General features: G+C 44.2%; 1 protein-coding gene across 8 annotated transcripts in view; it reads left to right on the forward strand.

Annotated features, from left to right (window-relative positions):
* The window catches only part of ABLIM3 (actin binding LIM protein family member 3), a 177,500-nt gene that overhangs the window by 55,946 nt on the left and 102,685 nt on the right, over positions 1–18,869 (forward strand). The window lies entirely within an intron of this gene.

The raw sequence follows: 18,869 nt of genomic DNA on the forward strand, positions 1-18,869 counted from the left end.
GTTGTAGGAAACAGCTGTCAGGTTCATCCTAGCCAAAAACTTAACCCCTCAACTCATCCCATGGGTGTGTCTAAATGTTTGTGGCATGCCCACAGAATACTTCAGGGTTTATGAACATCAACAGCATCCCTCCTCAAGTAATGTACGATCTGCTAGGGAAATAAGGCAGGCACAAAAGTAACAATATTATAGGGTAGACTGTGCTTTAGGTGAATGGTTCTCAAAATGTAGTCACCAAACCAGCAGCATGAGCAAGCACTCGGGAACTTGTTGGAGATGCAAATTCTCAGCCCCTACCCTGGCTCTCCTGAATCAGAAACCCTGGTGGTGGGGTCCAGCAATCTGTGTTTTGACAAGACATCCAGGGATTCTGATGCGTGCTCAAGTTTGAGAACCACTGCTTAGTCATAAGAAGTACGTGCCATGAGGTTTTAAATAAGAGAGCTCATGTTGGGAGGGAGGATGAGGGGAGAATCTGGAAATCTTCCCAAAAGTATGTTGCATATGAGATAGACCTTGAGGAGTGGGCTGGATTTTGATATTTATATGTAGTTGAACGTATTTACTACAGTTGCCATCTGTGTGTTTATATATTTCTTTTACAAAAGTAATTAACAGCCTGGACTCTAACTTGAAAGATCTGCTAGCTGTCCCTTACGTGCATTTTAACTGGCTCACTATGAATTGAGGCTTCCACCAACATATGTTCAGTTATACAACTAGTAATTATGATTGGAGACATTTTGTTGGAGGAAACTTTCCATTCCAAACATAGCTTGACTTAAGAGTCTACCTTTAAATCTTTAAGGCAAACTCAGGCCAAAGCATCCTTGAATCTCATGGTAAGTAGGGATCTTTAAGATCATCCAGTCTAATAACCCAGCCAAATAACCCGTGAGCTGGCCTTGAAATATGGGTGGCACCAGGACATTCAGCATAGACACACACTTATTCTACTAGCCCATTGAATGATCCTATAGCAGGGGTCGGCAAACTATGGCTCAAAGGTCAATTCTGGCCCACTGCCTATCTTTGTAAATAAAGTTTTATTGAAACACAGCCATGCCCACTCATTTACATATTGTCTAAGGCTGCTTTTATACTATCGTAGTGCAAATTTTAATCCCTCCTTAAGGCTTTGTGTTTGTAAGAAGTCTTAGATCGCAAGTGACTAAAACCCGGATCAAACTAGCTCCAGTGGCTCCTGGGCCTTTGAATTCAAGGGAAGGTCTGGGTGGAATAGCTGCTCTTGGGATCCAAGTGGACTGTCTTCTCTAGTCCACACTGCCCTGGTCATGTCTACCGCACAGCTTGCTGCTGAGCTCTCTCCCTGATCACTTGGCCTAGTTAGCTCTTCCACCTTCACCGCCCATTTCCATTTCATTCCACCCACTCTGCTGAGCTCAGGTCTCTTTTCTGGTGCAGTGGATCCTGCAGCCATAGCATTGAGCACTAGACTTGGCAGCAGAAGTCCTGTGTTCTGGTCCTGACTGTGCTATTCAATACAAAAACGTGAAATAAGATGTTAAGACACACTGAAAATCAAAAAGCCCTCAATAAATTATAAGGAATTTCTTTTATTCTCTTAGTATCAAAGCATTTTTAAGCTGACAGAAGCACTAAAGTTTGTCTTATCCCGGTGGCCTGGGTGACAAAATGATCCATACATGTGTTTTACTTGACTCACATACTGTTCTTCTTTATTTTTTCTTTTCCAATATTTGAGCCAAGCTATAAAAAATGAGAGATTTTAGTTTAAAATCTAGATTTCTGGTTCCCCTGAGCTCATGTCCCCACATGGCAGGAGTCAGTCAAAATCGAGTAGGAACCATGCCTCTTTGGCCACCTCTCCCCCTCCCTTCATCATACTCCAGTCCACTCACTCATTTATATGACTTCCTACCCACTGAAGCTCCCTATTAATACGGTTATTCATCTGATTCTCAAAGATCTGATTCCTATCTGTAAAGCCACAGCCTCAGCCAGCTTCCACATGTAGGAGGCTCACTATCTAGAAAAGCCGCTCATTTCATCTCTGAGCAGCTCTGACTGTTGGGTAAGTTTTCCTTCCTCAGCATCCCAAAATAGGTTGGGATGACTTGCCCTAGGTCTCCCAGTGTGTTAGAGGATTAGAAGCACAGGTCTCAGGATGGCTCACTAAGCTAATGGTCTTTTTATCCCACCTCATAGAGGTGTGTTCTTTCTCACCTTCCTTACCCACTCACTAACCCCCAGTCCATTTTAGGGGTGGAGTGGTACAAACAAAACTGTCATTCAACATCAAGTTAATTTTTGACTGAAACATTTGACTTTATAAATATTCTAAAGAACAGGAGTTGGCAAACTTTTCCTGGAAAGGGCCAGATAGTGAGGATCTTAGGCTTTGTATGTCCTTCGGGCTCTATTATAACTATCAATTCTGCCATCTTAGTGCGAAAGTAGCCATAGACAATACATACATGAATGGACATGGCTGTGTTCGAATAAAACTTTATTTACAAAGACAAGCAGAGGACCAGAATTGATTCTCTAGCCATAGTTTGTCCACTGTAGCTGTAGAGGTGTGTGCCTCTGCTGGTGTCCTGATACCTCCCATCTTGTAAGGGCCAACTCAGATGTGCCATTTCCAAGTAGCTTGCCCTGATTCCTCTGCAGGAAGTTATCTCTATAGCATTAGGATTCCTACAGTACAGTAGTTTTCACACATGTTTCAGGGACCCCTGAGAGTCCTGGGGGCCCTCTGAGTGGTCCACAGGATCAACATCATTTTTGTAACAATTCTAAGAAGTGTTTTGCCTTTTTTCACTCTCAGTCTCTCATGAGGGTACAGTTGAGTTTTCCAGAGGTGATGTATGATGTAGTCACCACTGACAGCTAATGGAATGTATGCTTCTGTTTTTTTGTTTTTAAAAAATTCTCAGATATGACTCTAATATGATAAATATCAATAGATGTAAATCACCTAAACAAAAGCTCTTTGAGGTTCACAATAATATTTTCGGTGTGTATAGGAGTCCTGACACCAAAAAGTTTCCGACCTGCTGCCATTGTGATTTACTACAAAACAGTTATCTTGAAATATGGATTAGTCAGGTAGTCCTTACAGGAATGTAATTTTCTAGTAGGCAGGACCTATACTAACCATTGTGTTTCATGATTGCATATGAATTTGCACAGAGTAAGTTCATTTGTTTTAAAGGTGTTTATTGTAAATCTGCTGTGTGCCAGATATTGTGCTTGGCATTAGGACTAGAGAAGTGGGCTCAGTAAACACCATCCCTGCCTTCATCAAGCTTAGAGTCTAATGGAGGAAACAGAGATTAAGCAAATAATCACAACTGATTATATCAGTCCATACTGAAAAAATGCAGTCAAGGGAGAGTACCCAGGACTGTGAGAGCCAATAACAGTAGGGTTTGTACTGTTAAGGCAATCAGTGAAGGGCTTTGACCTGAGATCTGTGGGATGTAGGGGATCCATCTAAAGCAGGATTTCTCAACCTTGACACTATCTTGAACCAGATAGTTCCTTGTTGGGATGGGGAGGAGCTCTATTGTACGTTATAAGATACTTAGCAGTATCCCTGGTCTCTACCAACTAGATGCCAGTAATACACACACACACACACACACACTTGTGACAATGAAAAATGTCTCCAGGCATTGTCAAATGACCCCTGGCAGGTGTGGATTAGGATTCACAGGGAGCAGGGAGGATTGCAGAATTGTCCCTGGTTGAGAACCGCTGATGTAGAAAAGATGTTTGGTAGGAAGGCCACTGTGGTACCCAGAGGAGAGCTACTTGTGGTTGGGCCAGGGCTGGTGGAGACGGAAATGAGGCTGAATGGGAGAGCTACATGACGGGTTCGTCTGCATGGCTTAGTGATGGATTGACCATGAGAGTGGCTTTGTGAAGGCCAACGAAGAGTTTCAGGGCTCATCACACTGAAGGACTGACTTTGGTTTGGGCAAGTGACACCATCACAAGCCGGCTCTGCAATGTCACGGTTACATTGCTCAGAATACACTAGAGGGACTTCCCTGGTGGCGCAGTGGTTAAGAATCCACCTGCCAATGCAGGGGACATGGGTTCGAGCCCTGGTCCAGGAATATCCCACATGCTGCGGAGCAACTAAGCCCGTGAGCCACAACTACTGAGCCTGTGCTCTAGAGCCCGCAGGCCACAACCACTGAAGCCCGTGTGCCTAGAGCCTGTGCTCCTCAACAAGAGAAGCCACTGCAATGAGAAGCCCACACACCACAGCGAAGAGTAGCCCCCACTTACCGCAACTAGAGAAAAGCCCCAGCGCAGTAATGAAGACCCAACGCAGCCAAAAAAAAAAAAAAAAATACACTAGAGAGAGAGAGAGAGAAGAGAGAGAGAGGAAACACTTCTGCTCGTCTCTTTGTCTGCATAGCCACCTGTGTTATTGATCTCTGCCTGAAGGAGGGTGACTAATAATAGACCAGAAACAGCTCTTCCTAAAAGAAATGACCATCTGCCAGGGCTGAGTGAATTAAACGTGTGTTTAATATAGCTGTATTAGGACATTATTTCAATGCCAATTGACTTTTTTAAACATTTGTGAAGGTTGGCAAACATATCATAGAAAATATATTTTGTAGTACTCAGAAGAATATTGGCACATTGTCTGTGACAGCACTTTGATACAAGTTAATATATCAGGATTTCTAAAATTCTCATCTCAGTGCCAAAAATTGTGTGAGTCTTCTAGTCCCCGACCTGAGGGTCTCAGCCTTTAAAGACTCTCCAGAGGAGCTTGTTTAAATTTTAAAGTCTGACTCAGTAGGTCTGTTATTGGGCCTAGGAATCTGCATTTTGGCAATCCATGCCCATCTCTGCCGACCCCCCAACCCCAGGGGATTCTGAAGCAGGTGGTTAGCCGGTCACGTTGAGAAACACTCATGTAGCAAAAAGCACCACGAAGGGGCTTCCCTGGTGGCACAGTGGTTAAGAATTCACCTGCCAATGCAGGGGACATGGGTTCGAGCCCTGGTCGGGGAAGATCCCACATGCCGCGGAGCAACTAAGCCCATGCACCACAGCTACTGAGCCCACGTGCCACAACTACTGAAGCCCATGCGCCTAGAGCCTGTGCTCTGCAACAAGAAAAGCCACTGCAATGAGAAGCCCGCACACCGCAACGAAGAGTAGCTCCTGCTCGCCGCAACTAGAGAAAGCCCGCATGCAGCAACGCAGACCCAACGCAGCCAAAAATAAATAAATAAAATAAATTTATTTTTTAAAAAAATGGCGCCATGAAGGAATTTGTTCCAGTTTCACTTCCACCACTGACTTCTGCTGTAAGACCGCTTCATCTCACCCCATCCCTGCTTGGCTAACTTTGTTCATCTCCAGAGTGGCTCCAGGAGGCTTTCCCTGATGGCCCGGATGACCCCATAGCATAGCCTTGGTTCCATAGAGTGCCTGCAGCAACAAGAGAGCCCCCAACTAAAAGTGGCTTAAACAATCTAGACACATCTGTTTTACAGAACAGCACGTCCAAAGAGGGGCAGATCCAAGGCAGGTTAATTCAGAGGTTTAGCATCATCTGCAAACCCCCAGATTCTTTCTATCTTGGGTGGCTCCCCTTAGAGTTCATCATGGGCACCAGTGCTGCAGTTCCAGCATCCCAAGTAGACAACCTCCAGAGGCCAAGAAGAGTGAAGAAAACCTTCCCAGGACTCCACAGCCCCACCTGATTTTTCCTCATGTCTCATTGGCCAGGAGTGTATCACATGCCTTTGCCTAAGTCAATCCGTTGGCAAAGGAATGAGAATACTAGAATCAGTTGTCACCAATCAAGATTCCTTCTCTAAGTCCAGGAAAGGTCACAACCATTCCTGAAAGACATGGCTGCTCAGGGGAGGATAAACAAAAATGGGTTTCCCCCAAAAGAGAGAGGTTCTCTTAGCAGATGAAGAGAGGAATGGCTATTGGGAAGGCGTCAATCATGTCTGCTATAATCATCCTCCTCTCTTGAAGCACTTTTCCCACCGTTTCCCCTGCTGGAGAGTGAGTCATGTGAGGGCAGGGACCAGGTCCACCTGGTCCATCGTGTCCTCAGCAAGATGCTGTGGGCCATGTTTAGCCACATGAGGTCCAGCATGAAGTGGTCCTGGAATGTCTTTAATTTAAATTGATAGCAGATTATGATTTAGATGGAAATTGAGGACATAAAGTAATTTGTTGCAATTGATGAAACCCCAACTCAAACTGGCTCATTTTTTTTAAAGGAGCTGAGCTATATAGGTTTGTATAATTGGGAAGTTCAGAAGCACGGTGGCTTCAGGCCCATCTTGATCCACAGACTCAACTGATGCATTCAGGGACCTGTTCATTCTCTCTCCATCTGAATGATGCTTTCTCTCGACCCGAGGATAGGATGGGGCCAGGGGTCTTAGACTGACTCCTCCTGGCTTAGCAAGCCAGATGGCTTCTGCAAAAGCTCCTGTAGAAAAACTCCAGAGAGGATTAAGTCACGTGCCTGCCAATCACATGGAAAGAAGATTGGGGTTGCCTGGGTGGCCAGACCCGTGCTCCTTTCTAATCTGTGTTGGAATAGGTTCAGCCCACCTAAAACCCACAGATTGGGTTCCCCATGGGAAAGAGAGGTTATATTGCCAGAAGAAGCAGAGAGCAGATGCTGAAGAGGCAAAACAACAGATGTCCACTACATTTATGGATGAAAAAAAGCAGTTTGCAGGGCATGATACATGGGCCAAACCATAATTGAGAACTACTTGCTGATACACACAGAACGTAACTATTTTCCCCTCCTACCCTGGACCGTACAAATTCAGTTTGAAACTTTGAATGAAGCTTTGTCTCCTAAAGATAAAAAAGCAGCTTTTGTTTGTTGATTTTTAGGGAGGATCTTTATTTTTATTAATTTTTTTTATCTCAAAAGAAAGTGTATTCTTTGTCTTTCCTCCTATTATCTTTTGGTCTTTTATTTCTCTCTTTTTCTTGGTTACTGTGTATCTTGACTTCTTTGACCCACATATCATATATCAACAACCTACTAAAAAATATAGAAATGACATCTTTTCATGGTGCTTTCTCCAAGTTTTTTCTTTCTCTCTCCTCCCCCAATCAGAAATAATTCATAAAAATCTTAGCGTTTCGTGTATCTCTCTGATTTTTGTATCTTTCTCATTCTTTAACAACTCGTACCTTAGACTGTAGCATTTAGGGATATATTTTATTCATTTATTCATTTGGCAAGTATGAATTGAGTGCCTCCTAGTAGCAAGTGCTGGGTGTAGCATTAGAGATACAATTTTTTTTAAAATCTCCCCGACTCCATCCCGGAATTTCCTGTGGAATAGGAGATTTGTTTACTTAATCTTTACATTTCCACAATATTTAGCTTCATTTGTTAATTGTTACAACTATCATTATTATTATTATAGCAAACTTTGACTTAGCATGTAAGAACATACCAGACAATGTGCTTGGAATTTTATGTATATTGTTTCTCCTTTCAAAAATTCTGAAAGGTAAATACTATTATCCCCATTTTACAGATGGGGAAACTAAGGCCCAGTGATACAGCACCTTGCCCAATATCATACAACCTGGATTTGAACCCAGATCTGACAGGTTCCGGAGCCTCTTCTCTCTCCAGCTCACAGAAACTACTCCATAAATGCCCTATAGAGCAATGAAAATTTGCTTCTGTTTTTCTGTGAAAGTTAGGGTTTTGATACAGCACCTTGCAGGATGGACTCTGAGTTGTGAATCCTATAATGAAGATAAATCTGAAGGGGGCCCACTCTTCATCCTAAATCTTCTTGTGATCACTGGCAGACATCTTTGAGACTATGTCCATTTGTCCCCAACCCATATATCCACAATTTCAAATACATCTCTTTGAAGGGCCTTGGTTTCTTCATTGGCAAGACTGTAAGCCTTGTTGTAAATCAGGAATGTCTAATAGAACATTCTACAATAATGAAAACATTTTTTTTTTCTGTGTTATCCAAAAGAGTTCCCACTAGCCACACGTAGCTATTGAGTACTTGAAATGTGGCAAGTGTGGCTGAGGAACTGAATTTTAACTTTTTAATATTTTAACGAATTTTAATTTGAATAGTTATATATAACTAATGGCTACCGTAGTGGACGATGCAAACCTAGAATAATCTTTATCATTCTTTTCACTTCTGATAATATACATATTATTGGGTTGCAAACAACATTTTTTAATAAAATGGCATAAAGTATTGAAATGGAAAGGAATAGAAAAAGGAAAGAAAATATCAGTACATATTACGTGTACTAAGAATAAGTTTTGTTTGAGAAACATTTGTGTCACATATTTGTGTACTGGGTCATTTTGCAAAATTAATTGTTTCCAGTGGGTCATGGTTAAAAAAAAGTTTGGAAACCTCTGTTTGTCCCTGAGTAATGTCACCGAGACCTTGAGAGTAACATGCTTATATGTGCTCCCTTGTCCAGCCTGGGGCTGTGCAAGACCTCATTTCAGAAATAATTCTGTTCTTCCAGATCCTACAGGCATGTGGTGGGCATGTGACTTCTCTCGATGGTAATTGGAAATGACTTTGTGGTCATCTATCTGTTTGGATGCAGAGATCCCAAACAGGTGGCCCACAGGCAGAATCCAGCTCCCACAGACAGGCCTCTTTGGGACCTTGATGTGTTTTTGCAAGACAATAATCCGCTGAGGCCGGGTAGCAACTTCCCCTTCCCGTGGCCCAGTTTCTCCAGTTTGGTCCCCTTGGGTGGATTTTTCACTGACTTTACCTGCCTGGCCCCTGAGGTATTTTGTGTTGCAACTCTGTTAATAGGTATAGACTATTGGATCTGAAAGGAAACTGAGAGATCACAGAATGCAACCCTTTCAGTTTATAGTTGGGAAAACAGTGACCCAGAATTGGGGAGTTCCCTGCCTGAGACCTCACCAAAAGTTAATGGCAGAGTAAAGACTAGATGGAAGTGGTTCCCTCTGACAGGCAAGAACCAGATATTAAGAGAAATCTTAGGAGGAGAGAAAGAGAGAGGGAGGGAGGGAGGAGGGAGGGAGGGAGAGAGAGGAGAGAGAGAGAGAGATGAAGAAAAAACAAGGAAGGAAGGTGGGAGGGAGGAGGGAGGGAGGGTGAGAGAGGAGAGAGAGAGAGAGAGATGAAGAAAAAACAAGGAAGGAAGGTAGAAGGGAGCAAGGGAGGGAGGGAGATAAAGAAAGAAGGAAAAAGAAAGGGTGGGAGGGAGGAGGGTGGAGAGGAAGGAGATGGGGTATAGTGGAATGATAGTAAGCCATCCTCTCAGCCCTGGGGAAGAGAGGGCCTGACCAGCGGGTCAGATTTCTGCAAGGGGAGCCCCTCTGGTGGTATAATCATGCTGGAGGGGCTTCTAGTGAGTGGATGACTGCAGAGGCCATGGGGGGAGCCTGTAGAACTTTGAGCCATGGGATAAGCACTTTAGACACCAAAATGGGGGCTGGGGGGAGGTGTCTGGTCTCCAGGAGACCCGCACCTTCTCAGAATTGAGGCTGCGTGGGCTGGCTTTGAGAATTCCCTGACTTGTGTCACCTACAGCTCATTTTGACCTGCCCTGCAAGCTTCATTGATCTGAAACAAGGCATTTTCCTGCTAGTCCTGGTGGGGCCAGCATGTTGGGGACCCTGAGCGAGTTTCTCCTTTCTCTGAGCCTCAGGGCTGTACCTGTGAAGGTGGGAATGTGGATGAGATGGGACAGGAGGTGCCCTGGGGACTACCTTGGGGAGAGACGGGTCACAAGTAGGTGGCACACCAGGCCCTACCCCAGCGCAGTCACAGCACCTCTGGAGCCCTAGGCCCCTAGGCGGGGATCACAACGCCATGCCTTCAAGGCCTGGCAGCGCAGGAGAGAAGCTGGCCAGAGGTGAGGCAAAAGGAAGACTCAGGAACAACTGTGCTCTGGAAGGATTTAAGAACAAACACCAGGCCTCCCAAGTAAAGGTGTCTGGGAGCCACATCCAATGCCAGCAACCCTGGTGTGAGGGATTTCCCTGAGTGACCACCAGGCCATCATGTGTTTGCATTCCAAGCATGGTTTGCAATGGAATCAGTATAACCTAGAGGCCATCTCATCATTTCAATAAAGGATTCATAGCTTTGAAAAAAAAGAGGGAAACCTCTAGACATACAGATGTTTTCTACACGCTCTCTGCTCTGATACTGAAAATCTGTAAGTTAAGGGGAACCCGGGTGACAGCTGCTATTCCTTGGATTTCCCCACAACATATCAGAGATTGATGGCCTGCCAGAGTCTCAGGAAGCAAACATTGTATAAGTATTAAAACCTCTGGCCCAGAGGCCAAGGGACTGAGTCACTCAAAGCACAAAGACAATTGCTGGCTTCCTGAAGTTCCTCTATTTCCAACACGGTTTCCAGGGCCCCAGACGAAACCCAAATAGTAGTTTTCAGATAAGGAAAAGGTGGAAAGGGTGCCACAAGGCCTCAGTGTGGGGCAGCACTGTTCTCCCTGTTAGGGATACCTGGCCAGGTCTCCTTTCCCTCAGGAGATGCTGAGCAAAGGATACCCTGCTGGAGATGCCCCGAGGAGAGGAGAGAAAACTGAGCCTCTCCTAGTCCTACCGATGCCTGGTTAGGCATCTAACATGTACGTGTGGTGTGACTTCAGGCAGATTAGTTAACCTCTCTATGCCTCAGATTCCCCATACACAAAATACAAAATATATAAAATAGATCATATGGTGTCTGTCTCATGGAGTGGTTGTGAGAATTAAATGAGATGGTAGGTATGAAGCTCAGGGCCCGGCACATAGTAATTGCCTAATTCATGTTAGCTGTTAGCTATTTTTACAGCTCCCAGAGTCTCTGACTGGGGGCTTGGTAAAGGTATCGAGGGACAGAGTCAGCAGTGACAAGAGAATTGGTGTTAATTGACAGGAGCCACTCCAAAGTGGGAAAAATGCCAAGGCTGGTAGACACCTTGGGATTTTTCCCCTTCTCCATCAAATCTTGTCTATTCCTCAGTCATTCTTACACAGCTCTGTATATTATATTCCTAAAACCCCATGACCAAGTGTAGCAAGATGATAGTTTTGAAATATTCACTGACATTTCCCCCTCCCAGCCCTCCTGAGCCTTCCCCCTCTTCAGGGAGCGAGGCCTCAGGGCCTGGATGGGCAGCAGAAGGCAGAGACAAAAGGGGTCTCTTCCTGGCTTTTGGATTTCAGAGGTCTGTGCCCTTAGATCAGGAAGGATTTATCTCAAAGTTAGATGTTCTAGAGAAACCGTAAATTAGGGAGGGCAGAAAGGGCTCCTTTACTCACAGCTAACAAACTTCATTGCCTGGCTCACAGGTGGGGAGGAGAATCTCAAAGAAGTGAGAACACGGGTCTCATTGAGTCCTTAGAAAGAGACCCTGTGCACCTGCCCTCTGAGCCAAGGCGGGGACACGAGCCCCAGTGAACAGGACGGGGTGGGGGAGCAGAGGGCCAAACTCACCGAAACTTAGTTTCTGCTTGTCTTGAAATAGGAACCAAGTTGAGTTATAAGAAAGAAATGAGTTTGTTTTTGTCTTGTCTTAAAGTGTTTGATTGAATTCAATTGGAAGTATACAGTTTTGAGTTTTTTACAATGAGATTAATATAGAAAAAAAGTGAAAAGTTAATTCTATGACATTACACCCGGGTCGACTTTCTGAATTTGCAAAATGAGTAACGAGTATGCAGTTCTCATTTTATCAAGTGACTGCACTAACGAGTGAGAAATACATCAATCCCTTTGTGGACCTCAGCTCAGATTTCCTGGCCCATGATGCTCATCCTGGGGAAGGCCGTCTGGGTCTAGCCCAGGTCCTCTCTGCTGTAGCGGTAGCGTGGCAGCTGGCTGTTAAGCAAGAGCAGTCTGTCTGGCCAAGAGCGTGCAGTTCTGACACATGTCCTGACAACACGTTGCTGAGGAAGGCGGCACGAGCCATGTTGCCAGCTGCACGCCATGACCATGGTACACGCTGTGGAGCCTGGCAGAGGGAGGCTATGGAGGAGTTTCTGTTGCAGCAAAGGTTTTACAACATCGTCTTGGGGTGACAGACTGTTTTACTGACCTGCTGACATGAGAAACTGTGGCCAGGCCGGGGCCATCTGTGAGGTTCCCAGAGAGCGCCTGCTTCTGCTCTGCTGCAGCTGCCAGCACCTGCAGAGCCTGCCTGTCTCAGGGCACCCAGATGCCCACCTGTCAGGCTGTCCCTGCCCATGCCAGGGAAGCCGCTCAAGGCTGATAGCCCCTGGCCCCGGGGCAGCAATCACAGTTTCCTCATCGTCTGCCAGAGCGGCTGATTTACTGTTCCCAGTTTCCTGGTCTGTATGTTAGTACCCTCCATCATTATTCTTAAATCTTTGTAAAATTCATGTGTGTGTGTGTGTGTGTGTGTGTGTGTGTGTGTGTGTGTGTGTGTGTGTGTATTCAACTGGGCAATGGATGATTACTGTTGAGGGAAAAAAATTAGATACCCTTTTTGCCCACCCCCCAGAGCCTACTTCCTCCCCAGAGGTAGCCACTGTTGGCTCTTCTGCATGGCAGGCAGTAGGGCTTAGTGGAGCACAGGTTCTAGAGTCAGACTTCCTGGGTCCAGATCCTGCCTCTGCCATTTACTAACCGTGTAACCTTGGACAAATGACCTCAGTTTTCTGGGTCTCCATTTCCTCATCTGAAAAATAAAGATGATAATAATAATAGCTCCTCCTGAATTATGAAAACTCAGTAAGATGACATATGTAAATTGCTGAGCACAGTTCCTAATGGAATAATAATATCTGTTATTATCCTCCCAGACTTTCCCTTATGCATTTACCCCTCTAGTTTCTTCATGCATGTCTTCCATTCCAAACTCTCTCCTATGCTTTTGCATCTTGGAACACTGATCCCCAGCCCACCTGTTGTAATGTTAAACCTCAGCTCTAAGAGTCTGGTTCCAGGTATTCACATGAGGAGCATAGATGTAATGACACAATGAGATGACACATGTGTGACCCTTTGGGGTTACCAGAAGCAGCTCTCACCGTCTTCCTATCAGAGTTTTCAGAAAACAAATTACTCACTTATTCAAAGTATGCACAGACAACAAGCACGCTAACACATCCCCCTGGAAACAGCAGATGTGCCCAAAATACACCACCCCAGGAAAACATAGATCATAGCCTCTCATTCCCACAACAGGAAACACCCAATTCACACATTCCTCTGCAGGATATATCAAAAGCATGTCAGCCACCCACCTCTGCAGCTCAAACCTATAAACAGACAGAGTTGGAGATGGGGGAGAAAAAAGGAGGTTGCTTTTGGTGGAATGGGCTGCAGCCAAGGGCATTTTTCTTGACAGCAGGGAGGGAAAACCAGAAAACCTTTGCCCAAGCTGGACTGGTCCAAAAACGGATCTGACAATGTTCAAGCAAAGCTCAGTGGCAAGCTGGTAGGGGTAGTAATTTAGAAAGAACTCTTGCATTGAGTAGGAGGTAGGGGTACATGGCTTTGAAGATTCTTTAATATTAACTATTGCTTATACTTATGGAGCCCAAGTGACATGCCAGGCAGTGTACTAAACACTTTTATATTGCTTAGGTAATTTCATACTCACAAATGACCGGAGTTATTCCCACTCTAGAGATGAGCAAACTAAGACTGGTCTCACATAACTTGGCCAAGTGGCAGGGCTGCAACACAAACGCAGCCCTCCTGACTCCAGCATCTACACCCTTGACCTCTGTGCCGTGAGCTTCTTCGCACCGCTTCCCACACAGAGATCCCGCATCTCGGTGGTCTTACACAGGAAACAGGATCAGTGCCGTGTGTTCTGATTCAACTCCAAAATCAAATTGAAGGGCCTGTTTCTGAACTACCAGATAACTCTTATAGCCAGACCCCACCCTAACCTTTCAGACGGATAGCTTTCTACCTGTGAAATGCCTGGATCCTCACTTGCGTCTCCTCCTGGGTCTTTAGTGAATACCTGTGAACACACTAAGAGTACTCTGGGAGCTGGCGGCATGTGACAGCTGCTGTACCCGGTTGTTTTCCTGGGCCCCAGGCTGTTGCGAGCTCATTGCTGAACCGGTTGATGCTCTGCTTGATGTTTCACTGTTCAGACAGAAGCTCCACTGTTTTTATTACACTTCCAGCCAATTATTCACAGTTGTTATACTGTCTCCACATCAGTTTTGTCACTCTTTTAATTATACCCCACCCTTGCGTAGGTGCTTCTACCTTTTAAAGACTATTTTATAAAGACGACTCAATTAGGATGTGGGAACGCTTTTATCTACAAGGTTAAGTGACCCTCAGAAGAGGAAAAAACATGGTGCAGGCACTACATCAGTAAAGAGAACATAACTTAGGTCGCATTGTTTTTGAGAGAGGAATCATGCCATTATCTGCTTTTAAGAGAGACTAATAAATCTGATAAGATACAGCACAGTCTAGTTTAAAAGCGGGAGAGAGTTAATGGAGAAAAGAAAGGATGGAGGGAAAGAAAGATGTACAGCAAAGGACACACAGAGACAGAACCAGTTTTCAGTTGGAGGAAATTTTATAAATCATTTTGTCCAATCTCCTTTGTGACTAAGGACGCAATTGAGGCCAGAGAAGTTACAGGATTTGCCCAATCCTGTATAAAACTAGGTGACTGCAGAGAGGAGACCCCCCAGCACTACCCATCAGAGAGAGAAACACAAGATGAGGAACGACAGAGGGAGAGAGGAACGGCCAGGTAGAGGAACTGGATGCTGAATTTGTTTCCTGCTATTGTTCAACTCTCGTGCTCCTTTTAACTTCAGAGGGGCCAGTAACCCCTCCCCTTCCAATATGTTGTTTTGTTCCAGCAGTTTTAAATTATCTTGGTAATATTTGGGGAAGAGTTTTACTTGCAAATTTAGTTGTGGAATTAAGATGTATTTTCTCATCTTTAGAACACTAAAGATTTGGTAAGCATGTAGAAGAATACTTAATGTTTCAGACCCTTAATTTTTTATTATTATTATTATTATTATTTTTTGGCCTTTCGCGGGCCTCTCACTGCTGCGGCCTCTCCCGCCGCGGAGCACAGGCTCCGGACGCGCAGGCTCAGCGGCCATGGCTCACGGGCCCAGCCGCTCCACGGCACGTGGGATCTTCCCGGACCGGGGCACGAACCCATGTCCCCTGCATCGGCAGGCAGACTCTCAACCACTGCGCCACCAGGGAAGCCCCAGACCCTTAATTTTTAATCTCATAGTCATTGACCAGCTGATTTTCTTTCGTAAAAAATTGTACTGGGGACTTCCCTGGTGGCACAGTGGTTAAGAATCCGCCTGCCAATGCAGGGGACATGGGTTCAAGCCCTGGTCCGGGAAGATCCCACGTGCCGCGGAGCAACTAAGCCCGTGCGCCACAACTACTGAGCCTGCGCTCTAGAGCCCACGAGCCACAACTACGGAGCCCACATGCCACAACTACTGAAGCCTGCGTGCCTAGAGCCCATGCTCCACAGCAAGAGAAGCCACTGCAATGAGAAGCCCACGCACTGCAACGAAGAGTAGCCCCCACTCTCAACAACTAGAGAAAGCCCGTGTGCAGCAGGGAAGACCCAGTGCAGCCAAAAATTAAATAAATGAATAAATAAATTTATTTTTAAAAAGTATACTGATAGCCATTGTCAACTGATTATCTTGCTTTTATTCTTGGAAAGATTAAGATTGTTCAGTCTTACAGTACCTGAAAAATTGTCCTTTTAAAAAACAATCAGTATTTATTTCACTGCGCAGAAGTTTTTGTCTCCAGATCAAATTCAGGATGGGTGAATGTGTGTGTAACTGGTTCTTATTGCAAATTATTTTTAAATACAATTTTTAAACTCTTCAGGGATAAAAAGAAATAACTTAAGTCTGAGGTGGTATTCCCAAATTAATTCATACATGTTATTTTTGTATAAATAGGATTCAACCAAGTTTAATTTCTTCATTCTTAATGCAAGTTCCATTTGTGAAACTATAAGGCTATCGTGTCCACTATGGCAACAACTAGTCACATGTGGCTATTGCAATGTAAATTTATGTTAATTAAAATTAAATTAAAATTTCAGTAGCTCAGTCACACTAGCCACATTTCAAGTGCCCAAGAGCCACATTTCACGTGCCCAATAGCCACATATGGCTAGTGATTATTATATTGGACAGCGTAGATATAGAACATTTCCATATCTCAGAAAATGCTATTGGACATCACCGCTTAAGGACTAGTAACTGGGAATGACTCTCCTGGGTACACTTTTTGGCCAACTAACATGAAACAGAAGCCAGAGCTTCCTTGCGTGCGTTTTAGAAATATAGCACATGACCCATATGTCTAAACTTGGTAACTTCATGGATTATTTCACAAGTGAGAAGAGCTAATGTCCTTTGAGGCTTTGAAGAAAGAATGTCCTGCTTTCAAATGTTGCTCTCAAGGATAGGCAGTTCCTAACACAAAGCAGTCTAAAACTTCATGTATAAGTCAGTTTGGAATTCAAAAGACATTTGCCCATAGATAAATATTGTAAATCACATGACTGAATTTTAGTACTTTGAGATAAAAATTAATGGAAATAATAACCAGCAGAAAATCAACAGTAAAATTTTAGAGTTTCAGAGGGTGTTATAGATTGGAGGGAAGAGATATCACCGCACCACCACCCCCATACACACACACAATAAGGTTAGATTAAGTTGCTGACTTAACTGAGAATACAAAATCTTACTGAAAATGAGGTGGCTTCCAGGGCAAGAGCAGATGTGGCATATCTCAGTGGAGCTTCCCGTGATCCCCAGAGTTCCTATTGGCACTGTCTGGATAAGGAAAGGTCTTCACATGTCCGTAAGCTGAAATCATGCTACACCGTTGACCTTTTATAGTCACGGCTTACATCAGCAATCTCGAAGAACTCACACCAACAATGCATGCATTTCTGTTTATGGGACTATTTATAAACGTCAGACATTTGTGGACTCTGGTCACAGTCAGCATCACCATAACAGCACCCTCATCCTGAAGGGAGCAGGAGAGTTAGGGCTGGGAGCCCGTGGGTACTCTGCCCCAGAAAGTCTGTTTTCCCAATCCATCCCCTCACTCTGATTTTATGGCTTTTTATTTGAATGGTTCAAAGATTGAGTTTTGACTGAAAACCATGATCACTAATCCATCTCCCCAGAAAATCAAATTAGAAAAATTTAATTGATCTTGCTGGTTCTTGAACAATAAGGTGGGATCAATTAGAAGAGGTAGATGAAAGTTTGCGTAGTGATTCTGGAGGAACTTTGGATACTTTCAAGAGCTCTCATTATTGATGGTGATGATTATACTATTCCTATTTTATTTTCAGACTCAGCTTTGTTTCCCTTAGCAGTAGTAGATCATTACATTGCTCATATAAATAGAATCTATATTTTTCTCCAAAATTGGGGGGAGGGGGGAGACGGGAGAGTGAAATATATTCCAGGGGACATTAAGCAGGAATCAGAAAAAGAAGCAAAGGAGACAGGACTAAGGAGAATGTTTGTGGATATTCTGGGGGTGGAGAAAGATTGCTCTGAGCTCTGGGGAGGATGTGATGGTCATGATACCAGTGGAGCACTGGATACATTTGTGGAGCACTTCACGCACGTTTTGAAATGCTTTACATGTATTAACCCATTTACTGAGTTAATTAATATTTTAGTTAACTAGCTAACTCATTTAACTTTTGTCTTAAATTTAAGACAGAAAAAAAAAACTTAGGGACATGAACTCCTTGAGAGAAAGACTGTAAGAAAGGTATTATTCTCCCACCTCAGATAGCAACGTTTTCAGCAATAGTAGTTTCAGGGCTAAGCAACCAGCTCTTTGCCCTACCGTGCACTTATGATTCAAGATGTGGGAGGTAATCGAAAGTCCTGCTTTCCTGTTCCTTGACTTTAAAAGGAGGAGGGTGGATGAGATCAGTTATGGAGATCATCTTTGAGAATCTGAAAAAAGCTGTAGGATAATGTATATAACACCAAATTTTATATTTCATAAGAGAGAAATATTAGATATCAGGTGTATCAGTCAGGTATGCTACAGTAACAAAAAAATCTTAGAAGATATGCCATCAAATATTCCTCCTGGCTCATGATAGATGTTCATCCTGGGTTAGCTTAGAGCTCTGCTCTAGGATTTCTCAGCCAGGGATCCAAGCTGAGGCATCCTGCACACCATCTGGGGGTACCAGTGGCTGCTGGGCTATGGGAAGGCAATATGGCAGATACCATACTGGCTCCTAGGGCTTCCAGTTGGAAGTGACACACAATTTCCATCCACATTTCGTTGCCAAGCAAGACACCACGTGCCAAGAATAAAAGATTGAAATTTCGGTGAACAGACACAACAACTACCACACTAGGTCAAGAACCCTTGAACTAGGTGACCTCTAGGTTCCTTGGCAGTTCAAGGTTTCTGTGAGTCCAGGTTAACTTATATTATGCTTATTCAGAGTTTAGCCAGTAAGTCTACATGTCTAAATGCTAGACACCAATTCCCCTCCAATCAAGTGGTCATCCTTATAGTTAGGACAAAAGTGAGCCTTATCCTAATAGGGTATGAGCAGAAGTTTGTGGACTGTTGCTACAGCCTTGAGTAAAAATTGAGGAATTGAGTGGTTCTCTCCCTGGGGCCCCTAGGGACTTCCTCCAAGAGAGAAGATTGGGTTCCTCACTGGCAAAGTTATCTCAGCAGTTTATATATAATGCGATTGGACCAGACAGCTATTAATATCCCTTCCAACCCTGAAATTTTATGTTCTAGACAGGTGCCTACTATTATTAAATGCTAGATGACCGGATTATAGAATG

The sequence above is a fragment of the Globicephala melas genome, chromosome 3 (genome assembly GCF_963455315.2).
Source record: "Globicephala melas chromosome 3, mGloMel1.2, whole genome shotgun sequence".
Classification (NCBI taxonomy): domain Eukaryota; kingdom Metazoa; phylum Chordata; class Mammalia; order Artiodactyla; family Delphinidae; genus Globicephala; species Globicephala melas.